Genomic DNA, 26,831 nt, shown 5'->3' with positions numbered 1-26,831 from the left:
GTTTGAGAGATAAAAGTAATGTGATTTTTTGTATTGATTTGATTGAGAATAACCTCAATCGGCCTTAGCCTTTATATTTATAGGCCGGGGAAGACGTACCCCTTCACGAGTAGGATTACATGAGGACTCTTTACAAAAACCCTAATTCTACTCGGACTGTACAAACCAGACCGGTCTGACCGGTCGGCCCGACCGGTCAGACCGGTCAACCTCAGCAGGTGCCAAATTTGGCTGTCAACATATGCCCCCCCTGCTTTTTGGTGAGTTTCACAAGCTAAAAAGCAAGAACTATCCTGATGTACATGTTTTACACAGAGCACACAATTCTAAAAATAAAACTAAGGGCGATATCCAATACCGGCCGTCTTCGTCTTCACGCACTTTGCCAAATGCTAGGATAGAATTTCTTCAAGTATCTCCCATTGATAGCCCTGGGTAGACGTTCACCTTGCACCGTCTCCACCATATACGAATTTCTGGAGATAACTTTGATAATCTTGTATGGACCCTCCCAACTTGGCGACCATTTGCCAAACTTGTTGCTTTTCAACCCAAGAGGCAAAATTGTCTTCCAAACCAAATCCCCAACCTGAAAAGATTTAAGTTTTACATTTTTGTTGTAAGCTCTGGCCACCCGAAGCTTGTCTTTCTCAATCTCCTTCAAAGCCTTCAAACGCTTGTCGGTCACCTCATCAATATTATCCATCATCAAATCATGGTAATCAACAGTGGAGAGGTCATTTTGCTTTGCCAACCTATATGTGTCCAGATTTACCTCAACGGGTAAAACGGCCTCTTGACCATACACAAGCTCAAAAGGAGTAACCTTAGTAGAACCATGTCTAGATATATGATGAGCCCACAATGCTTCGGATAACACCTCATGCCACCTCTTAGGATTTTCTTCTATCTTTTTCTTGACAAGTTTGATCAAAATCTTATTACTAGACTCGGCCTGCCCATTGGCCTGAGCATAGTATGGAGATGAATCGAGCAACTTAATCTTATAAGATTCGGCAAATGCACGCACCTCTTTTGATATAAATGAAGGATCTTGATCCGTTGTCAAAGTTTGTGGAATGCCGAATCTATGAATAATATGCTCAGTAATAAACTCAATTACCTCCCTATGTGTCATATTCTTCAAAGGAACTGCTTCGGTCCACTTAGTAAAATAATCTGTAGCAACTAACACGAAGCGATGCCCCTTTGAAGATGGAGGATTAATTTATCTAATAAAATCCAACTCCCAACCTCGGAACGGCCATGGTTTAATAATAGGATGCATCAACGCAGCAGGCACCAATTGCAAATCACCAAATCGCTGACATTCTTCACACCCTTTATAGTATCTAAAACAATCGGACAGCATGGTGGGCCAATAGAAACCAGCTCTTCTGAGTAACCACTTCATCTTGGGAGCCGATTGATGAGTACCACAAATACCTTCATGAACCTCACCCATAGCAACCCGAGCATGATCCGAGTCTAAACATTTGAGGAGCAAATCTTCGGCAGTTCGACGATAAAGTTCATCGTTAATTAAAACATACTTGAAAGCCAAACGCCGAATATTTCTCTCTGCGCCACGACCAGGATCTCTCAAATACGACATAAGAGGAACCCTCCAATCCTGGGCTTCGGCCGAGACGATTGAATCATTTTTTTTGGCCGAATCAGAACCAACAGCTGCATCACCGGTCAGACCGGTCTCTGGACCGGTTTGACCGGTCTGGGCGGTCAGACCGGTTTCGCTGACCGGTCGGACTGGTGCGTCCAGAACCAGACACTCGGCTTTCGTTTGCATCGGCTTGCGAATGTTGAAATATTTTTTCGTAACATTATAGCCAGATGCTTGTTGCGCTAGAATATTTGCCTTTCCATTCTCCTCCCTCGGAATATGTTTGATAATAAATTCATCGAAAGAGGAAATAATATCGAGGCATTTATCAAGATATGCATTTAGAGAACCATTATAACACTGGCATACCTTAGATACTTGCTGCACCACCAGAAGAGAATCTCCAAAGGCTTCAACATGCTTCACGCCCATGGATTGCAAGAATTCCAAGCCAAATAGAAGAGCCTCATATTCAACTTGGTTATTTGTGCATTCTTCTTCCAATCGGTTTGAAAATTCAAAAACAGCACCATTCGGAGAAATAAGAACAGCACCAATCCCTTGACCATCATCACAAACCGATCCATCAAAGTACAACTTCCATGGTGTGCAAGTAATATAGCCGACTTCTAAATCATGCTTGTAATTAATCCGATGCTCAACAATAAAATCCACTACAATTTGGCCTCTCATAGATTTTAAAGGTTCACAAGCCAAATCATACTCAACCAAAGCATAAGCCCACTTACCGATTCTACCACTCAAAATCGGTTTCTGTAACATATGTTTGATCACATCGGTTTGACATACTACTATGCAAGTACTAGATAATAGATAATGTCTCAATTTGGTACAAGCATAATAAAGAGACAAACATAACTTCTCAATAAATGTATACCTCGTCTCCGCATCAATAAGTCGTCGGCTTAAATATGTAATAATATATTTCTTCCCTTCGGTCTCTTGAGTCAAAACAGCCCCAATAACCTTGTCTTCAGCAGCCACATAAAGTCTGAAAGGTACTCCTCTCCTAGGTGCTTTGAGTACGGGTGGTGAAGACAAATAAATCTTGATCTTCTCAAATACTTCTTGCTATTTTGCCCCACAAGTAAATTCGGTTTCATCTTTTAATCGAAGAATAGGAGTAAAAGCATTAATCTTCCCGGACAAGTTAGATATAAATCTTCTCAAGAAATTTACCTTGCCCAAGAACTTCTGTAAATCCTTCTTGCATGTAGGGGCTTCAACCTTCTTCATGGCTTCAACTCTCTTAGGATCAATCTCTATTCCCTTCTCATGAATAATGAAGCCAAGAAACTTTCCAGCCGATACACCAAAAGCACATTTGAGTGGATTCATCTTTAAACCATACCGGCGCATCCTTTCAAGAGCAATTCTTAAATCGGCTAAATGATGATCTAAACCGGCCGATTTAATGACAATATCATCAATATAAACTTCCAAGATGACACCAATCAAATCATGGAAGATTAAATTCATAGCTCTTTGATAAGTAGCACCCGCATTTTTTAAACCAAAAGTCATAACAAACCACTCAAACAACCCGACAAATCCTGGACATCTAAAGGCCGTTTTAGATATATCTTCTTTGGCCATAAATATTTAATTGTAACCAGCATTACCATCAAGAAAACTAATGACACGATGTCCAGAAGGCTCATTAATCAACATATCGGCCATAGGCATAGGATATTCATCCTTGGGAGTAGCTTTATTAAGATCTCTAAAATCAATGCACACTCTAATTTTCCCTGAATCTTTCTTCTCAACGGGTACAATATTAGAGATCCAATCAGCATAACGACAAGACCGAATAAATCCAGCATCAAGTAAACGATTAATTTCAGTTTTAATTTGGTCATAAATAATGGGATTGAAATGCCTAACCGGTTGTTTATAAGGTCTAAAACCGGCTTTAATTGGTAAACGATGCTAAACAAGATCACGACTCAAACCAGGCATTTCATGATACTCCCAAGCAAAACAATCAACATATTCCTTCAATAAATTAACCAAATCGGCTTTATATTCAGCCGATAAATTTTTGTTTACAAAAGTCGGCCTAGGAATAGTTCCGTCACCAATATCTACCTTTTCAAAAGGATCAGCCGTTGTAAACCCTTCGCCCAACTTATCTAGATCACCAGAATCTTCAATGGCTTCACACATATCGTTCGTACGCGCCCGATATTGATCTAGCCTCTGCTGCAGCCATTCTGCGTTGGACCGGTCTGACCGGTCGGGATGTCCGGTCTGACCGGTCGGCCCTGTGCGCCGAACGGGACAGCACCGGTCTGACCGGTCGGCACGAGCGGTCTGACCGGTCGCTTCTGGAGCTTCTGTTGTACTCATCTGATTTACATTAAATGATTTAGCTGATTATCCATCGGCTTTAGTACAGCAGAGACAAAACCATCCTTAGTGCAACTGATCAAATCATAATCGGACAGGTCCACGCCCGATAAACACTTGACGTTGTCGTGTGCACTAATAGAATCCGAATCGGCTAAAGCAACAAAGGATGAAGTGTCCCCATGGACAATCTCAACCTCATCGCCGATCCACTGAACAAGAAATTGATGCAAGGTAGAAGGAACGCACTGATTTGCATGAATCCAATCCCTCCCAAGAATCAAATTGTAGTTACCTTGCACTTCTGAGACGAAGAAAGCTGTAGCAAGCGTCTTACTCCCAATGTTGAGCTCCATGGAAGCAACTCCTTTGGCGCTAAGGGGCTCGCTCCCTCCAACACCGCTGATTGTCATGTTCGTCTTAATCAAGTCTTCGTCTTGGCCGCCGAGCTTCTTGTACAATGAGTAGGGCATAAGATTTACAATAGCCCCACCATCCACTAGCATGCGAGTCACCGATTTTCCGTTAATGTGTCCCCTCATGTAAAGAGCCTTGAGATGATTGTCTTTCTCGCTTGGCTTCTGGAACACAGCTTCACGGGGACCAAACTGAAGATGAGCCATGTCTTCCTCCGGAACCACAAAATAATCCGAAGACAAGTGCACCACGTTAATCTCCAAATTGGTGCGCTCCGGAGACGCTTCATAATCCACCAATTCCTCGTCTTCGGCTATCGGAGGAACTGCTGGGGCTTCATCAACAGAAGAAACCGAAACGGGCGGCGCTAATTCGGCTGCTGACTCTGCAGAAGGCCCGACCGGTCTGACCGGTTGCTCAAAGCGGTCTGACCGGTCTGTCTGACCGGTCTGACCGATCGGCTGCAGCGATCCGACCGGTCTGGCTGGCTGATCAGCTGTCTTGGCCTTCCAAACCTTGCTCTGAGGGAACATGGGCCTGTATCTGTTGAAGTCCTCATCCCTCTTCTTCTCTTTCTCCTGCTCCTTCTTTTCTTTGTTGCGAAGGCGCTGCAATTTCCTCTTTTGTGTATGAGTTAAACCCGAAGGGCACCACCTAGGCTGATGGTACTTGTCCGCCGCGTTATTGCTACTACTAGCCTCATGATCATTGGCCATGACCGGCTTTTGCGAAGGAACGTCAACCGATGTATCTATATCCATCGATTTCTTGCCCGTATCCTTTATGGGCACCTTGATTTCACCGATTTGAACCACAACATCGGCTTTAAACTTCTCTGGGTCGGCCATAGGCTTCTGCTCCCCTTTCTTCTCCTTGACGCGATACTCGAACCTTGGAACAGGAGCTTGGCCCGGCCTCTGATGAGACTGGTCTGACCGGTCGGAGGTGACCGGTCTGACCGGTGCAGCCTGCTGCACTGGACCAGATTGGCGTGGTCCCAATCGGTCATGTACTGGTACTCTGGAGCTTTCCCTCTGATAATGTGGAGGATAAGGCATCGGAAAACACTGCATCCAAATCCCTTCATGCTCCCACACCGGATTTGTTGCATTTGACGCCGGTGGCATCCATGGCATGGTAGCATACATCTTCTGAGGAGGATACAATGTGACAACATCACCTCTGTGCCTGTTGAACTCCCTCCTCGGGGACGCTGGATGATCTTGGCGCGGTGGTGATCGCGGTCTCTTTTTTAGCGGCCGGTCGTTTTGAACGGCCTTTGTGTACTTGTTCAGCAACTGGTTGAAGGTGGGCTTCTGATTAGTTGCTCTTCCCTGCACCTTCACCTCATTGGTCTTCCAAGTACCCACTTCCGGATGTTTTGGCTTGAAAGTCCGGGGACGGTCACCAGGGCGGTCAGACCGGCTGGAAGAACCAGTCTGACTGGCCGGACCAGTTTGACCGGTCGGAGACACCGGTCTGACCGGTTGCGCCTGATCAGCAAACCGATTTTTTGGTGGAGAGCTTCCTTGCCCCCCGAGTCTGGGATTTCTGACAATGATCTTCAAAGTATCCTTGCCATCATCAGTCTTCTCTTTGATAACTTCCCGGGCAAGGATCTTGTTACTTGTATTCATCGGTCTTGGATCACCGATGACAACATGCTTCCCCTTAGCTCCTTCGGCTTGCTCTGGCCGAATGAGCACCTTTGGATTGTTCAATTCCAGCGTATGAACAGGGAAAGGAGCTTTGTCAATTTGCATCTCAGAAAGTACTAATCGTCCTTCATTAATGGCCGATTGTACCTGTCGACGAAAAACATTACAATCAGTAGTAGCATGAGATGTAGAGTTATGCCACTTACAATATGCATGTCGCTTAAGTTCGTCGGGAGATGGAATAGCATGTGCAATCGGATGTTACCATTCTTAAGCAATTCGTCAAAAATCCGATCACACTTAGAAACATCAAAAGTAAATTTCAGCTCCTCTTGCCGATTCTTTTGAATCGGCTTGAGAGACGGAACCGAACCGGGTTTGGCCTTTGATGGCAAAACAAATTCAGCGGCATATACTTCCTTACTATCATCGTCCGAACTATCCGAATCATGATCAAGAACATGTGTGTTGGACCGATGAGGCTTGAAAGTATCTTTAGATTTTTTGTACTTAAATTCGGTGCCAATAGCTAGCATTTGCAAATGATTAATCGTAATGTAATCAAAACCTTCAAGTTTCTCCTTCAAATAAGAACGCAAGCCATTAAACGCTAAATCCGCCAAATCCTTCTCCGAAAGAGATAAATTAAAACACCAATTTTTTAAAGCTTTAAATCTTTGGAAGTAATCCAAAACCGATTCATCTCGGTTTCGTTTAATCGACGTCAAATCTAACAATCGAATTTCGGCTTCCCCACTATAGAAGTGATCATGAAATTTGCGCTCTAATTGATTCTAATTTAAAATAGATCCCGGCGCAAGCGAGGAAAACTAAGAGAAAGCGGTTCCAGTCAAAGACAAAGAAAACAAGCGAACCCGCAAAGCATCATTAAGACCTGCTTCTCCCAATTGCAAGGCATATTGGCTAACATGCTCCCAAGTCGTGCGAGAATCTTCACCATTGAATTTGACAAACTCGGGAACGCGCCAACTAGCAGGATATGAAATAAAATCAAACTCAGGAGGTTATGGCTTTTGATATAAACGCGACCCACCCATATCAATCCTGAGTTTAGATTTAAGTACACCGGTCAAATCTTCTTTAAATCTATTAAAATCGGCTTGAGAAGCACCATTGGCCGAAGTATACGAAGAGGATGAAACACGTTGAATGGTAGGACCAGAGTAAGCCACGTTAGTGTTAGGAATCGGTCCTCGATGAGGTCCAGATCCCTGCTGTGACGTAACATGTGGCCCTGTATACATCACCATCTCATTAGTTCGGCTAGGGACGACCGAACTAGGATTGGACGTGTGCGGCACAGAGGGCACTGGCTGCTGTCCCGTCAGACCCGTCAGACCGGTCTGACCGGTCGCGTAACCGGTCTGACCGCCAGCACCGGTCTGACCGGTCGAGGAGACCAGTGGGACCGGTGGCGCGTGGACAGTAGATGGCGACGGAGTTTGCCCTGGGAACGAGTTCGGCGGCATCCCATAGAATTGATCTTGGGTAAAAGACGTGCCAGCCGAATCTGCTTCTGTGAATTGAGCGCCACTCTCGACAGTTTTACCCTTTTTAAGCGCTGCAATTTCATCATTAAGCCAAGCAAGAGTCTCTCCCGCAGCTACTTGCGCAGCAGATTTTTTCGAATCTACCATGAGAGAGAATTGTTTAACTAATTCAGAGGGATCATTAGGAAGTACCTTGACCTTGTCTTGGTTTAACTTGAACGATGGCATCATGAACTCCCCGACCCTCTTGAATAGGCCTCCTCGCTCCTTCTTGAATCCCTGAAGAAACTGCTCCTTCAGGTGCTCTTCAGCAATGAGGTAGGCCTTGCGCTCCTCTTCAGTGAGCTCCTCCATGGTTGCCTTGATGACATTGTCGTTGTGGATTTCACCATGAGTACCCATCTTCTCGAAAAATCTAGATTAGATCGGTTTTAAAACCAGATAATCTGATTCCCCAGCGGAGTCGCCAAAAAGTGTGTTGACACATAATTGCGCCAACGCACTCGAATGCGCTAGAACGCGCGACAATCGTCAAAACAATCAACACAGCGAAAAACCCTGGGCGGACCGGTCTGACCGGTTTCGCCGATCGGTCTGACCGGTGCAGGCAGGGAACTCGCGAAGACCTAGAACAGCGAGCTCGGGAGGGACCCCGTCGGAGCTCGTGATCGTAGGGTTGCTGTGAGGTCGGCAGGCCACTCAGAACGTCTTCAAACGCCGCCGGGATGAAGGAAGAAAGCAATCTAGGGTTGGAAAAGGATAGGGTTTGAGAGATAAAAGTAATGCGATTTTTTTGTATTGATTCGATTGAGAATAACCTCAATCTGCCTTAGTCTTTATATTTATAGGCAGAGGAAGACGTACCCCTTCACGAGTAGGATTACATGAGGACTCTTTACAAAAATCCTAATTCTACTCGGACTGTACAAACCAGACCGGTCTGACCGGTCGGCCCGACCGGTCAGACTGGTCGACCTCAGCAGGTGCCAAATTTGGCTGTCAACACTAGGGGCAGGTCAAGAACAATGTAAGTATGTAACTATGTCTTTTGCATTTCCCCACTTGGGTAACTTTGTCAGTTTATTAGGACAATCGAAAAAAGGGCATTCATAAATCCTCCAATCACCTCCCCAAGTAGCAATAAAGAAACTATCACAAGGTTTAACGATAAACCCTAAACCAAATTAATAGCAAAATTCCCAAGTAGCTCCCCTAACATTAGCACAAGAGACACAGATGAATGAGGGTTGTGTTGGGGCGCAGCACACCAGAAATTGGTAGATGCTTATGCTAGCATCCACTGCAATTTCACGGCAGAAGTAATTGCCCAGCCTGTGCTCCTTCATCGATATGGGCGCATTGTCCTCTAGCAGTTTCCTCAAACCCTACACACACCGAAGGCGCGAACCAAGCTAGAGTTCATCAGCCGATTCGCCACCAAACAGCAACAACCCCAAAATCTGTCACACCCAGTTTTTAAAAGAAAACCGAATGCATAACTATATGTATGTTAGGATCAATTTCCATACAAATAGTGATGCCATAATGGAATAATAAGCAACAATGTCACGAAAAAGAGACTTACAACAACTAAAAAGTCTATCAGAGATGCACAACTTATCCTAGAAATGAAAGGTCCACACTTCACAGGCAATCGACCGGGGGTTGCGTACGCCTAAAACTCAACAACATCTTCGGCGAACTTCATAGCAACTTCCTCTTCTGAGCAGTATTACTATAGCAAGTGTTAGTACATAGCGTACACAGCAAGTACATTAGGAAATAAATGACATACGAGGCTTAAGCAAGGATAAGGGATGGCTGAATAAAGCGGTAAGTATTTTAAATAACAGTTGAACATTAACAACCTATTTACTATTCATGTTTGAAACCATCCGACATTTATGAAAAAAGAAGTTGATAACTGAATAAATAATTAACGAAATATTAAATAACTGAATTAAAGTAATGATTTCAATACAGTAGACATGTGAGGGTTCGAGCTACTCTTGACCGTGAGCACGGTTGATATATCAATTTTCAATCTACAGAGGTTGCACACTTTCACCACAAGTCGTGTTACCCATCACGCGGTGCTGATCATGCACACTCACCACACTTTCTTAGGTATGGCTGCATGGGTAAACTACGAGGCCTTTACAAAGACTCTCTAACAAGTAGTAGCCTGCTAAGGTTTCAGCTACTAGGCGAGTGCACCCTCCCCAAAGTGAGTGTATCCCGTAGACGTACCAAACCCCTTTGGCAGGCCGAGTACCCCTCTTAGACCTACTCCGCCCTCTTGCGCCTTTAGTAAGCTATTAACAAGCTAGAGAAATCCAATTAATTAGCCAAGACTAGAGCCATATAGTCCTTGTGGTTGCGCTATTTTTCTAGTGGTTCTCCATGGTTGATTTTAATTCACTTTCCAATGTCACCATATTGTTCCAAAATGTAACAAGTATAGCATTATGTCTCAAGTATCATTGTTCTAAACCACCCATGACCATTGTTCAGCAACTAAGCAAACTACCCAAAAGATTTTATAAAAGTAACCCAGCTATTCAAGGACATGGATAATCAATAATGATAATATGTACCCATCAAAATTAATGCATACAAGAGTGAAGTAAATGTTATTAGGAACAAATATGATCAAGAAATATACTTGCATCAATTCCAAATAAAAGCTGCTCAGAGTCTTCAACACTTGCTCTTGAAACTCTTCAGCTTCACAGCTCTCGAACTGTGTTCCTTTGACAAGCATCGGCACAAACATACCAGAAAACATACAAAAGAATCACAACTAAGAATGGAGCACTAAACAGAACAAAAAGCATTAAAAGAGCACACTAAAGGATAGGGCTTGAAGCTACGATTGCAAGAGCACAAGAAACACTAAAAACGGAGCTACAGTTGAAAAGATACACAATCAAAAGATTTATATTATAACAGAAAAGAAAACTATAAGCTGTATTTATTTTAATTAAGAAAAATACATGTAAAGGATATTTGAAATAAATATCCAGATTATACTAAATCACATTGATTTATATCACAAAGACTAAGTATAACTTAATCACATTTTATTTATTAAGTTCATGTATAAATTATATCAATTAACTATTTTAACTAGCAAATAAAATACATGTGAGAGCAACTAGTGTAAACCTTATGATTTGTGTTGCACTAAACAAGTTATATTAAAAGACACATTTAAGTTGGTAGTTAATCACATTAACATTAATTATGAAAATTGAGTTATAACTCTAATTAGCAAACACAAGTTTAAATATTTATTTATCAAATTAATTCTAAATTTATTTTAAAATAGGAACTACGATACAATGGTACTACCAAACTACTCATACTAAAACAAAGCTAACGCAACAAGAACGAATAAAAATGAAGCTAAAACATAGAAACTATGGACGAAAAAGGCTGCAGGGACCTATTTGTGATAAAACAACAGATTTTTTAGAGTAGATTGTAAGGACTCGGGTTCTTCCAAGGCTGACGGACAGAAACTTCTTGCAAGTTAAATTGCCGATGATTTAAGGTTGAAAGGGTTTGGAATTTGGAGAAAAAGAAAGAGCATGATGAGAGGGTTCTGTTTTACCTCTTACTTCGGAGGTGTATCGTAACGGCTGAGGATGTAGCGGGGTCTGTTCGAGGCGGCAGCCAATTCTGTTTGTAGCTAGTCCTCCTCGGCGTCATTGGTTGTCGCGTGCGTGCAGGGGCACCGGGCTGGGCCGAGCAGAAGAGGAGGCACGGTAGGGCAGGCACACAAGTGCTCGGCCGCCCTCTGTTACACGCGGCATGGGGAGTAGATGGGCACCGGCGTCGTTTGTGTCCCGGCCAGCGACTTCCTGGCAGCGGTGCAGAGGGCGCACGGGAGCCAGGGCGTGCGGCAGTCTGCTCGCAGCGATCTTGGCGGCGCACGCGACGGCACAAGGGTTAGCCGAGTATTGGGAACAGCAGCATGAGGCTAGACCAGAAAGGGTGTGTTGGGCAGAAAGAGAGAGGAAAATATTGAACTAGCAGAGAGAGAAAAAAAAATAAAGGAAGACGAGAGAAAGAAAAGAGGGAGAGGGAGAGAGACCGAGACATGGTCAGATGGATCTAAGAAAACGACAACACGCCGACTTAGCGGAAATAAACCGAGGAAGATGAACGTTGGTTTGGACGGGAAAAAGGACAATGGCCGAGTACGGTTGATCCGATTAGGATTAGGGTTTTGGAATGATAGTGTTGGCCGTCGGAGCTGACGGTGATGACGACGCGGTATCATAGGGAAACACCAAAATCGAGATAAGACTCCATTTCGAGCATGATTTGATTGAGGTGAGAGATAAGAAAATTAGGAACACAATGGGTGCAAAACAAGTGGAATCGGGTCCATAAAGAAAAGGAAAAAGATTTCAATCGCTCAAAATATATTTTTAGATTTAAAAGAAATCTAGAAAAGTCTAAATAAATCTTTTATAATAAAAAATCTATACTATAAAAGTTGAAACAATTGAAACTCTTTCTCACCAAGATTAGGCCCATCTTATCTCTCACAGAGGTCCCACTTGTCGGGTCAAAAGGTTTGATGAAAAGGAGTGGTGACCCATTTTTTGATAGATGGAAAATGTTTCTACCGAAATGCTAATTTTTTTTCTCACCTCCCTCACGTATACCCACTTGATGGGCCCGCCATTTACTTTCTTTCAATTGCAGCACCGTTCATCCTTCCACCAAAACAAACGAAGTTGCTGAAATTAAGTAAATGATCTGTCATTTATGTACCTACCAAAATTGTTGTGGTACGTGTCCCGTTTACTTTCTTGTTTTTTCATCCCCAAAATCAAGCCATCATTTGCACAATTACTTAATCTACCATAAATGTATGATTTGATTCTCCTCCTCATATTGCATTGTGGAGAAACCTGCCTTTTTTTTTAATTTTGCCGAACACCTAGAACAGCACACGCTTGTAATGGCGGCAGGCCACATCCCATCACCGCCACACACCGATAGTGGCGAGCACCCTTGGTGATATGTGCAGAGGGGCGACCACATTGTTGTCTTGGAATAAGTAATCGAGGGACGGCAACATCCGATCTTCGGCTCCGCCACGGCGAAGAGTGACCTTCGGTGATGATAGTTCTGCCAATCTTTTTGCTTGTCGCCGCAGATAGGCCATGTACAGGTAATCTTCGCTTATCTCACAAATGCTGCTGACGAGCTGCACGACGCCGGAGAGCAGCGCCTGTCTGTGAGTCCATGGATGAGCCACATGCTCGTCCATGAGTGTGCGACGAGGTGCCACCTGCTGAATGAAGTCTGCGAAGAGTTGCTGCTTGCCGGCAAGTTCGAGTAGCCCATAAGTTTCTTCCACTCGATCCGTTTTCTTCTCGATCAATGATTGATTTGTTGCTTCCCCTTCTAATATGATCTACATATTTTGTGCCTTCCCGTCCTATTTCTCTCGTGATTAGTTTCTTCCCCTTCTGATTTGTCTTGATTTTTTAAATAGATGACATTGAACAATTTACTATAGTACATTAAACAAAATTTATATTTGGTTTTTGCAAGTTTAGGATTGGACTTGGTGAATTAGTAGATAGAAATGCTTCGCTTCCAAGGTAATTTCAGTGTTCGTATCCTATTTTGCGCATGAATTAGCATAATGTGTTGTGCTTACTTTTCTCGTCGTTAACATCATGTGTTTGTACTGCTCAGAATTACCATCAGATATTTCTATCTGTGTTTTAGGTATGGATATCGATAGTCAATCTGAGGGTACAGGTACGCTGCACTGTTTGATTGCTTGATCTAAATTATGATCCCCATGGAATGGGTGGATGTAATTGCCTGATTGGTAGGTCCTGAAACCACAGTTGTAGTCTGTATCTATGCATTGGGTTTCTGATGGATGCTGAGCTACTGATTATGTGGCTTAGGGTTCATCCTTGGTTGAAACATATGCTTGTAGTGAGATGGTAAAGCCAATGCATTGCAGTGATGGTAGGAGCATGTACCAAAATATAAATTTGACTATGCTTCCTATGCTGAAGATTGATAAAAAAACTATGGTGTCAGGGCAAGACCTCGGTGGATTACTACAGAGTTTGGTGAGCATGTAAGTAATCGTTGTGTCCGGTATTGCAACACTATCATAGAACAAACATTTTTTTATTACTTCCCAGCTAGATTTTTTCAATAATAAAAATAAGTAAATCTTTTTATAAAATAAAAATATGCTTATAAATACTGGTAATGTCTTTAATGAACATTTAGGGTATTCTTGGCCTTGGTGATATGCCTTTGGTACCTTGAAGCACCAAAATATTTATGTAAGCGCCTTATTTAGTGTACATTCTATGCTTCTTAATTGACCTTATTTAATCCCTGTACTGTGGCTTTTGAGTTGAACTATGTATTGATCAAATTTTGTTACACTGATTTTTTTCTATGCAAATGCCTTTTGAATTATTTTATAATTTTAACTGAACATAATATATAGAAAGACTTTATCTACTGTATTTTTTGTTCTCTACCAAAATATTTCTATAGTCTTGGAAAAGTTTGGTAGTAACATCACTTTGCTTTTTATCTGATTTGAGCCATTTTGTTGCCTTGATTTTATCATGTGAATATTGCAGTGTCCTTAAGAATATATATGAGTGTCAGTGCTATTGCGAGCTTTATCTCCGAAGTTGTAGGAGAAAAGTGTTTGCTCGGTGATGATAGCTATGGTGCTCGTTGTGAAAGGTGGCAGTGGCACTCCTCGATGCCATGATGGACATCATTGCCCTAGACAGGTACACTTCTGTGTATATATGCATTTGTGATAACACTAAGTCGTTGCACTACTCTGCTATTGTCATTTAGAGCAATGACAATACTTTTTAGCTTATGACCTGCTAAGAAGGTTTATTATTGTATTAAATCTTGTCAAGTAAACATACTGAGTATTGGTACTGAGTAATTAGCCATCTCACGTTTTTTGACTAGAAGCAAAAAGACACTTGCAACACTGAATGTTTGCTTGAATAAGATGTGGTATATACAAATGAGAACCATGTAGATGGAGAGTTTAGCTTCCAATAGTTTGAGCTATTGGCTGCCAAATATTCAACTCCCCACATATAATATTTTGTTAGCTCATTAATTATATTTTATTTTGTTTGGATCTTTTATAGGTATTAAATACGAATGTAGAGGATGAACATTTCTACTCACAAGCTATATATTTTTTGTTAGCTCAATAATTATATCTTTTTGCAATGCATGACTTCACTTCTACCCACACATCCTTACCGCATGTCATATTTTTATGAATTTTATATTTTTAATTACTAATTTTTTATAAATATATAATTTTTGTTTACAAATTTTTTGAAACACGTGCCTGCGGCACGTGCGTCTCTACTAGTATCCTAAAAATCCCAAAATTCCAAAAAAAATTTGGAGATAGTTTGGGACTCGAGGAGTCCAAATAAAATACTTGAATCTTGTGAAAAAGGAGCCCGTGGCCCCGCCTCCTCCGGCCATCCCGACCCCAACCACGACCACCGGAAGGTAGACCTCGAGTCCCTCTAGCTTTCCCCCAACTTCCCCCACGCCGCCGGCGAGTCCTGCCGCCGGAATCGGGCTAGAAACCGCCGCCCCTGCTCTGTTTTCGCGACCAGGGACCTCATGCAAAAATTGAAACTATTCCAGGGGGTTTTCAACGAAGTCTGTGACTCAGATGAATAGTGTCGCGCTGGACCTTTTTGAAATTTTAGCTGCAAACTTTGAAAAATCATAGTAAATCATAGAAAAATCTGAAAAATGCAAACTAAAATTTGTTAGATTCCTTGTCCTAAGGTCTACAACTTTCCTTACAGGTTGATCTTCAGTTTTTAAATAGTTTTTGCTCTATTTTAAATGTTATTTTAAGTGGTTGCAAGCTTTGAAAATGCTTAGTAAATAGTAGAAAAATGGTAAAAAGGTAAAACCTATTGCGTTAGTTTTGTTTTGGCATGTAGAACTTATGAAAAATATTTAACTAGTTGTTTAACTAATGTTTTTATGATGTATTGATTTAATCATGAGTAATGCTTGTTTTAGCTTGTTTATTTAATATTTGAAATTCGGAAAGTCGAAAAATTATGAAATTTATTTAGTAGCTGTATGTCTGAATATGTGGGAAACTGCATATGCGTTACCCGTGTGGCGTAGGACACATGGGGACCATTCGTGTGTGCTGGCACGAAGGGTCCAAAAATGGAATTGTATATCTCTTTATATCTTGTGTTTGTCTGCAGGTACGCTAACCATGTTACGTAAGCTTTGAACGTAAGAACGACTAGTATATATAGGGAGAGTACGTATTGTGCCACCGGTTGTCCCCGTATGCCTAGTTATTGGCAATTATTTCGTGAGGAACGATAGAACGTGCATGCATCATAACATATCTTGAGTTTGTGTGAGTGTCATGCTTGTTGCGTCGGTTTACCAAAATGTGTTGCTTGTACCTAATTCTCCACCCAGATTTTGTGTTGTTAGTAGTGAGACCTATACAATCTGCTAGCCTGACCTTGGTTGAGAATATCTTCCCCAGTGAGAACCTTTCCAGTAAATCTTAGCTTGTCATTCAAGCCAACCTCTTGATCCATGTCTTGGACCTATTCCAACAAAACCACTATTACTTTTCGTGGCTAAGCCTTGATTTTGCCAACAAAGTCCTTCAATCCATCGTTCAATGACCGGCCTATCATTGATGTCAGTAATCTATATTGTTGGCTATTTTGACTCTAACACCGGAACCTTGTACATTCCATTCTGGCTCAGTAGTTTTGGATAAATTAAAAAGGTTCATGACAAAATAAATTTTTGAATATAGTCATTGCAACAATCATGCATCACGTCATTGGTCAGTGCATGGTGTTGCATCATCATCGAGAATCCATAGATTGAATAACGGGAATGCGTTCGAGTTTAACATCGTGGGTTGTCTTGGGTTCCCTCTAACCTATCTTGCCTCTTCTGGCCTGTTGGGTTGCTACTCTTGATTTCTCTTGTGGTGGTGTTTAGTTGCATGACCCTGATGCCGCGACGGAACCTAGGGCCTCATGTGTGCTGCAGCCACATGATTGAGCCACTAGGAGCGCGCTGGTGTCTAGGTATGTGTGACGTAACTCACTGCGATCCCCTTTTATGCAATCTTACTAGTGTCCTATTTGTTGATCCTTCCTCGAGGGTATAGAGCTAACAAGGTGTTAGTCACGAGAGAACGGTTACGGGGTGCGAGTCATGTGCATCCTCAACTCATGTGGGTGCGCATCATGCTTATGCATCGCATACATGCATACATCAAGAGCATCATCATCCTTGCATCATGGTGTATGCATCATTGGACCAGCATCATGGCAAATGCATCGTGTCATATGCACCATTTCATTTGCGCATGGAACACTCCATCCTCGTGTTGCACCATCATTTCAATCATACATCTCAACAGTGCATCATTGTCATGATTATATATCGAGCATTTGCACTCTAAGTTGGAGCATTTTGTCATTATCCCTTGATTGCATCGGCATAAATGGGTATGTTTTGCAACTAGCATCGTGCAAATCAATCAGATAATAAATCCTGAGCAAGGATGTTCCAGAAGATCCTTTTCAACCAATCTTTCGTGTTATCCTCACTTGTTCTCCCAAGCCTTGTGCTGAATCTCACCGATATCCGTTTTCTTCGTGTTGTGATCTCAACTCGATGAGAACATGATCACTTCATCTCATCACCATATCCTTGATTTGTTAACCTTTTCCTTGCTGGATCAAGAAGCTTTACGAGACTTCATTAACCATTCTAGTTGAAGGGCCGTGTACGAATCGAGTTTGGTGTTTTCTTAAAAGCATCTTCGTCGGTAAAAGCCATCCCTGGCTGCATGCAAAGAGAAAGTTCCTTTCGCCTTAGTGGGAAAATCCTAGTTCTGGAATGCGTTCGTAATATTTTGAGTTCAATAAATGACTCTGATCAAGGTTTGGAGCTAGAAAATCTTATGTGCAGTGCTAGTTACGGTTGTTGTGCTACAAAAATCCAGGATCTATGCATCATGTAGACATTTTTGTTGACCCGCTTACCCTAGCCAAGTTTCACCAAGTACTTGTCTATATCTGTTGTAGGCTCATGTGCCTGCTGGACAAATCCTACCAAATAATCGTTGTTGAATCTCTCTGTCGCTTATCTTAAATATAATCAAGTGCAATGTTTATCTCCTTTTCTACCTTGGCCTCAGAATCTTTCCCTTGTAAATCATGGCATTTCTCTATCATCTAAGTCGCTGCATGGTATATCGGTTTTGTCCAAGTGTCCTGCTTGTTTTGTTTTTAGTTCCCTAAGTTTCCTGAATGCTTATTGGCCTTGACCTCGTGTTGCTAGCCAACCAGACCAAATTGCATGTTGATCGTTAATTCGTAATCCCTTTGGTGGACACAAGTTGGATGTGAAGCTAAAGCAAGAATCTTATTCTCTGTAGTCTTGGCGGTTAATCTTTGTTGCTCTCATGTCATGCCTTTGTATTTGGATCACCTCCTTGCTATCCCTCCGTCTCGTAAAGTTTATCCATGCACGATCTATCTGTGCTACATGTGATGCCTGACGGCACCGCAATGAAACCGAGGGTCTCCGGTGGGCGATCGACACGTGGTTGTGATGCTCAGCACGCCCTGGTATAGAAAGTATTAATTAGGGTCCTTTGTGCAACTTTGTCGGTATGCTATCCCCTCGTGGGCCTTCCCCGCCTCTAGCATTCGTTGTTCTTTCTGAAGATCTATATATCAGACCTAAATCTAGTGAGTCTTTCTTCCGAAGTTACCAAGGGGATGATCTTTGAAAGAACTGCTAATGGACGAAAATGTTAGAAGAATGCAAGAGGTGGTAGACAAAGAACCTTACCACGATGATCATTCAACCTATGCCATTATTGTTGGCACGAGAGGGCATAAAACATGTAAAGTTGGACAAGCTAACCGTTGGACAAAATCATGGGAGATATCGTGTTTCTTATATCTTGCTTCTTAAATTCTCTCTAAGTTCTCCATCCTTATCTGCAATGGCTCCTAACATCAACATCGATCTTCTCTGATGTGACCGTTCCTGCCATTTTTTATGGTAATCTGCTCCTCTCTCCTTGAAAGATTTTCGTTCTGAATCTCAGGACGAGATTCTTTTAAGGGGGTAGGATTGTAACCCCCATGCACTAGTTACCTTAAATTAGGATTAATCGGGAGATTAACATGATCATTAGTACTAATTGTGCACTATTCATGGGTCCTGATATTTTCTCTGTGTATGCCTCATCTTCTCCCGAACCATCCACGCACACACAGACAAGCTGAGCAGAGCCGTGCCCAAATTCGCCACGACGCCGCCCACACGTGCGCCGCCATGGTCGCGGGGCCGGGCCTGCCCTCGCCGCCACACGCCGCCTTGCGCCGCCCGCGCATCCTACGCCATCGCCGCCAAGGCCGTCGCGGTCGCGAGCTGAGCTTGCCTGCGAAATCGCCGCCCGCCATGGACAGCTCGCCGTGGAGCCCCTAGCTCTTGTCTCCCTCCGCCCGATCCAACCCCCCAGTGAGCTTCACCGACCTCCACTGATCGTCCTAAGCCTGGCCACCGCCGCCCAGGGCCTCCGGTGCGCCGCCGCCGCCGCTAGCCACTACCGCTGGCCACCGGAGCCCGTGGCCCCGCCTCCTCCGGCCATCCCGACCTCAACCGCGACCACCGGAAGGTAGCCCTCGAGTCCCTCTAGCTTTCCCCCAACATCCCCCACGCCGCCGGCGAGCCCTGCCACCGGAATCGGGCCAGAAACCACCGCCCCTGCTCTGTTTTCGCGACCAGGGACCTCATGCAAAAATTGATACTTTTCCAGGGGGTTTTCTGCGAAGTCTGTGACTCAGATGAATAGTGTCGCGCTGGACCTTTTTGAAATTTTAGCTGCAAATTTTGAAAAAACATAGTAAATCATAGAAAAATCAGAAAACTGCAAACTAAAATTTGTTGGATTCCTTGTCCTAAGGTCTACAACTTTCCTTACAGGTTGATAAATAGTTTTTGATCTATTTTATATGTTATTTGAAGTGGTTGCAAGATTTGAAAATGCTTAGTAAATAGTAGAAAAATGGTAAAAAGGTAAAACCTTTTGGGTTAGTTTTGTTTTGGCAAGTAGAACTTATAAAAAATATTTAACCTGCTGTTTATTTAATGTTTTTATGATGTATTGATTTAATCATGAGTAATGCTTGTTTTAGCTTGTTTATTTAATATCTGCAATTCGGAAAGTCGAAAAATTATGAAATTTATGCAGTAGATTACTCTTTACATGTTTAGTTCACTTTGAAAATTTCAGAACCAGAAGCTATGAGCATATTTGTAAATCTACTTTTGTTCAGTTTGTCTTGTTGAGGCTAAAATAAATGCTTTATGTTATCAATAAATGGTGGTTAATTGTTTTTACACTACTTCTCAGTAGCTTATCATGCTGGTAAATTTTGGTTACAAGTTTAAGGCTGCAAGTCATGTTTCTGCTTTTGTTTAGTTGCTAGCCATAACTTTTCTGTTATAATGGTTGCTAGGCAATTCTTTTCCGTAGGTTTAATTTCAATAACTCATGTTGATCTGGTATAAGTTTTGTTAACTCTTTTAAATACTAGAATGTAGGTTACTTTTATATCGTCTGGTTCCATGTATCTTGTTAGTTAAATGAGTTATCCTAGTTGCTCTTTCTTGTTTTATGTCTTTGCTTGGTCGTTCTAAATAAGTTAGTAATACTTCTTGTAGGAAACACTTCAGGCTATAACAAATTGAATGAACTCTCATGGTGTAGCACCAACCCATTTTGCATTTTGAGCTTGTTTGCGGTGCTTACATGATAAATGATTGCCCAGTCAGGCCTTTCTTGTAATTGCATTGCATCCTGAGCACTAATGCATCATGTGTTGTTTTCTTTATGTTCATGCACTCGCCTCGTTTCATATCATTTAGGTACGCTAGACGTACAACGTGTGGACGTGGAGCACATGCTGACGGAACCGAATCACAAGACGGTGTTGGGTGGAAGCATCCTGAAGATAGAAGGACCCGCTAGAGCAACCAAAGACCCGGCTCAAAGTTAGAAGGGCCCAAGGCCTTGTTAGTACTAACACTGACTTAGTGTTATCCCAGGCAAGCCCCGGAGCATAACCCTTAATTTTAGTATTCAATGTTTACTATATAATTATTGTGCATTTACGTTTCTAGGAGTTGATTGGAACCTTAGATGCATAATCCCTAGGTTTCCTCAGTTACTCTACTAGTGTGCAGGTCGTTAGTACTGTAATGCTTAAATAGATTTCGGTAGAAGTCGAGTGATTCCTGTCACTCGTGAGTTATAGGATCTTGTTACTTATGGCAAAGTTGTTGGAGAAAGAATTGATGAGGAAAGAGAAATGGAGACCGGGTGGAGATGAATATGATTATGGATATGAAATGGATGAAGAGTAAGCCTCCGCCTGTGTCGATTAAGACCCGTACCGTTGTCTGGCCCTGCTGATCGAGTTTGAACAGTACTAACCACATGCTGGGAGTAGGAGGTAGTCGAAACTGGTAAGCTCAGTACCATATGCGCACCGGTAGGTGGACTTGATATTGTCTTCACCAATGGAGCTAGTATAGAAACTCATGGCTGACCCGTCGTTGGTATCGGTGGGGCTAGCAGTCCCGGGTCGCAGGGCAATTCGACTATTTGGTGTGCATATGTGAAGGGTTGCCACGTATGGTCCGACGGGGCCTATATATGACATGTGTGTTAGGTCCATCTTGCAAGGTTAAATCCAATCGATTCGCTGTCAGTCGCTCTCGGATATGAGCACCTTGATCGCAGCACCGCATCGTAGTAAGGAAATGGAACATGAAGGATATTTGGTATTGATTTTCTGAATTAATTTTCAATATTTACCATGTTTGCTTTAGCTATGCAAATCTTAGTTGATAATTTATCTATATAGAATCTTGAGCTAAATTATTGAAAGTAAGGATCCACCCTTAGATACTTTTCTGCAAAACCAACCCACCAGCCCAAAAGCCTTGCATGTCAAGATAATGAGCTAAGTATACCCTTAGTCGGGTAAGTCTTTCTGAGTATTAGTATATTCAGGGTTTGTTGTCACCCTGTTTTCAGGTAACTGCTGCTGGTTGGAGCTAACCAGGATTCACATCGGTGGGCTCGATGTGACGTACTCACGTCATCGTAGTTATCGTTGTTTTTCTAAACTAAGCTTTTATTTAATTTCCCGCTACATTTTGAACTTTGATATTTTACGTAAACTTGTTTGTAAAACTCCGCATTGTAAATTAACTTTGAGTAATTTTGTCTGCTTGTAATCATCTGTGCTCGTCTTCGTGCGAGACTTCCAGTGTTTTTCGATCCTTAACCCGACAGACGACCGGATTACACCGTTTTAAGTGCGTAATAATTTAATTAACCATTAAGATAATAGTTAGCGCACTTAAACCGGTTTAATTTGGGCGGTTCTGTTACATAAGGATGAGCCCACCTGCGGCTTTACCAAGGCGCCCGAGCGCCGAGGACATCCCGACCCACGTTCGAATCTCGGCGATGACCCGGTTCGTGGTTTATCACGGAGGGTAGGCAGCGAGCCCTCGAGTCCGGTCAAACGGACCCGGGAACAATATGAACTGGCAGTCGGGAATCTGGAGTCGGCCACCAGCTGGTCCATTGGAACCCTGCGGATGGGAACCGGGCTCCACTTGAACCGAGGATTGGCTCGCCCACTAGCAGCTTACCGAGCCCCTCGGCGATGACCCGGTTCGTGGTTTATCACGGAGGGTAGGCAGCGAGCCCTCGAGTCCGGTCAAACGGACCCGGGAACAATATGAACTGGCAGTCGGGAATCTGGAGTCGGCCACCAGCTGGTCCATTGGAACCCTGCGGATGGGAACCGGGCTCCACTTGAACCGAGGATTGGCTCGCCCACTAGCAGCTTACCGAGCCCCGCATATTCGGCCAGCGAGGTAAATTGTGGCATGGCTCAGCCCCTCCTTTTTGCAGAGAAGCGCGCGAGGGGTGCGATTAGAAGTCGAAACGGCCTACTGATCGGACCACCGCGATGTGCGGAGGCACAGGGGTCGGCATCGCAAAAATGGTGATTACATGGCCCCATGCCTAAACCGAATGGTCGGACCCTGCAGAAGGAACAAACTTAAACAAAGCCTACGCAGCCTCATCGCCAAGGGGCATGACGCGTCACGAGGAAAACATAAGAAACCCCAGATTGGAGCAACGTGACGACGACACAGGGCAGGCCCTGACAATTGGGCACAGCTCAAGACAGTACTCGACCCAGCCACCGACCACCCCGTCAAGTCCGGTCTAAGAGACGTGCGCGCTCAAATGACCACCGTACGAAAAGGGGTGCGCACGCTGAGCCCTCTGAGCGAGCCAAACTGCTCCGTCAAAGGCTCGGGGGGCTACACCCACTGGGAGTGCTTGCGCGCACCCATTAGAGCTCGAGAAGGCAGTGTCACGTCATGTCACGTCAGGAAATAGAAGTCCGCGATCATGAGGCCGGCCGCTGAACGCTCTGGACGAATCTCTGATTCGCTCAGAAACTCGGGGGCTACACCCAGTGGGTGCACCCACTGGAATGCCACAAAAGACAAAATGGCACACCTCCCCTGACTTGACGCCCGTTGCGAAAATAGGACCCTCGCGCGATTCCTCCACAACCTCGAGGGGGTTCGGGGGCTAATGATGAGGGTATATATTTGACATAAATATTTATATGACCAAAGACAACGGATCACATGGCAACTACCGTCTCGCGTCACCAGCATCTAGCCGAGGTCGGAGACCTCCGCCTCGAACGACCCCTATCCGTGCAGGGGTCGGGCGCGTCCGCCTCGCCCGACCCTGGCGTAGAAGGGACGGACGGATTTGCTCCGGGCCGACACCTCCCGCGGAGGGCAAGCGCGCTCATCCCACCCGACCCCTGCGCAGGGGTCGGAAAAGGTGCTCAACCACTCCTTGCTGGAAGCAACACACGCTCCATGCTGGCCACGCACGCCCCAGTCAGCCTGCAAATCGAAAATCAACTGTCAGGACATCCCTACCTCACGGAAGGATAGCAACATTATGGCACCAACCCCCGGTCCTACAGCAACAGGCACAATGACCCCCACAGTGCTACGGCAAATCGGCAATAGGCATGGTGGTCATGCAGCTCGCTGAGACTGTCTCCAGGGTACTCTTTCAAATCTATCTCTTAAAAAGAATATTCTCCTCCCTCTAAACAGATTCCGCACTCCATATCAAAATCTTCTTCAACAATACACTACATACCACACCATATGTACCCTACCATCCAATATTATATTTATTTTTCATCAACACGTCGGCAGCGAAGGATGGCCGTTGGCCTCCATTAGCGTTGATGGCCCGACAGCGCGCAAGATATAGACCGATTGTACACCCCCACAAATGGCCTTTCTCTCTCCTCCCCTCGTATTTGCCGGATCCTTTCCAGTGCGCAATGGGATACCGGGCTGTGTCCAGCTCACCGCTCGAGAAAGTCTAACACCATCTGCAAAGTCGTCGAATCTCCACCCGCGTCAAGGAGGAAAAAGCAAGCTAGACTTTGCCCTCTCGCACACACAGACAAGAGGAGCTGACCTCTTTCATTCTCTCTCACGTATGTACTCTCTCTCCTGTAACTCTTTTTTACCTCTTCCCTTTTTAACGCGGGTAACATGCTGCCCTAAACATATAAAAGGGATGGCAGGCTAGGGGGGGTGGGGAACAAAAAAAATAAATCAAACACACACACCCCCACCCACGCATGCAACCCAGATATTTGGGAGCCCCGCTCCCTCTCTCGCCTGTTTATAACCCCTACTACGAACTTGACGTAGGGATATTCTGTCCGAACCAGTCTATAATCTTGTGTCTTATCCTTGCACAACCATTCGGGCCTGTAACGCGTAAATAAACTTACTAGCCGATGATTCGGAACACATAGAGTCGCTTGGGTCTTGATAGTAGGCCATCCAGTTTATTAAAAGTGGCAAATAGTTTCATTGATGTTCATGCACCTGGGTCGATCGCCAGCCCCCTAGTGGCAGTCCCTTGGCTCTACCTTCCCTGGCTGGCTGACTTGTGGGCTCTTAGGGTTTAGGGTTGATTCTTGTAGGTACGTTTCTTGGCGCATCCGTTTGGTCTGCCAGGTGGATCCTTTTTGTAAGTGTGACATCGGATACGATCTTCCGTATATTATTGTGACGTCTTCTACGTGTTTTTATCTTATTTCGCTCTTGCATCCCTGGAATGATTAGATAGGTAAAACAACTATGGAGCTAGGTTACTAATACAAATGTCCGAGTAAGGTGTATAATTTTCCTTTATTATTGAGTATAGTTGATGGTTATATTTTTACACTTAAGTGTTGGAAATATGCCCTAGAGGTAATCATATTTTCTTGTATTCATGATTAATAAAGTGTTCCTTGAATATCCATGGATGACAACTTGTATTGATTAATGCTTATGTGAAGTATTTGTGAAACTCTTTACTTGTATGGATATTCTAAAATATTCATAGTCGAAGTTCATGAGAGGACACACATGAATATTAGACTAGCACATGTATTAGTTTATTGACTACGTTTAATAAGTCATGGACATGGGGATGTCAAACTAATAATGTGGGCTCATGTAAGACATGAGACTGAACTGACCCAACACGAGATGATGATTTCTCATTACACAATATGTACGCTGTGTCCTTAAACCTGAGATTGTCGTATGTACTCAAGATGTGAACCGACTTACTTAGGAGCCATCAAACGCTATTCCATAACTTGGTAGTTACAAAGGTGGCTTGCGGGTTTGTTAAGAAGCATGCTATGAGACATTGTCAGTCAAGGTGGGATTTGTCCCTCTCTACATGAGAGAGATATCTCTGGGCCCCTCGAGTGACTCAGATCAAGAAGTGCATGGCCATGCGAAGGTTAAGAGTTAACCAAGGATCTGAATCATGGTATCGAGAAAGAGAGGTCAGCTTGGAGCTAGACCAAATATTGTGAGGCAAAAGGAACAACATATATATGACATTGTGACGGCTCGTAGGATATGTTCTTTGCGTGCGTGTAGGAGTTGACATATCTTACTAGAGGCCACTGTCTGCTATTGGGCCGAGTAAGAGTACTCGGGCCATGTCTATTCGCATGTGAGCCCATAGGGTCACACACTTAACGGAAAGAAGCCTGATAAGGATGAGATTCGAATTAGACTGGACTTAGGTGCACTAATGGGCCTCTCAGGCCCAAAAAAGGGCGTCCAAGGTGGGGCCCAAGAGGAGCCCACTAAGGAGCACCCCAGGGGCTATAAAAGCAAAGGGTGGCGCCCAAAGGCTAACCCTAATATGCGCTACAATACCCACGGGTGAACAGTAGCCGGCGCTACAGTACCTGCTCGTGAACAATAGCCGCCGCTAAAGTGGCCACGTGAACAGTAGCCACCCCCTCCTGTGCGCCAAGTCCTAGATCGTCCTCGCGGACCTAGCAGTCCGGATCGCGATGCTTCTTCCCGTACGTGTGGACTTCGTGGAGGTGCTGCGCTTGTTGCACAAAGACGAGCCGTTCATGAGGTGGTTCACACAACTGCACTGTCGGCTTCCATCTGCACTACACCGACGCGCTACAGAAGTTCCGCACCCGCGCGTCTAGTGGTAATCCCGTGATCTATAACAGCAGTAATTCCTGGGTATGGGAAGAAAAATTTTGTTTTTGGGTGCTCTTTTCCCTACAGTGGTATCAGAGCCAATGCTACTGGTTATAGGTTCGTGGTGCATGCATATGGAGATATGCATGGCGTAGATGAAACCCTAATCCTTGTTTCATGTCCGCGCTACGATGGTCGTGTGACGAATTACTCATACCGATCGGGTATCCGTCATCTGAGTTAAGTGACACACAAAAACCCAGTCACAGTATGAGGAGATCAATGAGATTGATCATATCGTAACTTTGGATGGCCCGCCATATGCATGAGATGCACAAGGCAGATTGGATCTGCTCACCGAGTTGTGATAGAGAGGCAAAAACATGCTTTTCGGTAAAACTGCCATAACTTTTGCATACGAACTTGGATTGAGGCGATTTTTATATGAAAATTCATCTACAGAAAATTTTGCACGCGATGCAGACTGCCGTTGGAAGTTTC

The 26,831-nt window shown here is 43.9% G+C and overlaps 1 pseudogene; it reads right to left on the bottom strand.

Moving 5' to 3' along the window:
- LOC120647521 overlaps positions 1 to 7,982 on the bottom strand; it is a 34,034-nt pseudogene extending 26,052 nt beyond the window's left edge.
- Positions 7,983 to 26,831: the final 18,849 nt, after the last annotated feature.

Source organism: Panicum virgatum, chromosome 1K (assembly GCF_016808335.1).
Source record: "Panicum virgatum strain AP13 chromosome 1K, P.virgatum_v5, whole genome shotgun sequence".
Classification (NCBI taxonomy): Eukaryota; Viridiplantae; Streptophyta; class Magnoliopsida; order Poales; family Poaceae; genus Panicum; species Panicum virgatum.
Note: the sequence above shows the minus strand (reverse complement) of the source record. Positions and strands in the feature narration are given on the sequence as shown.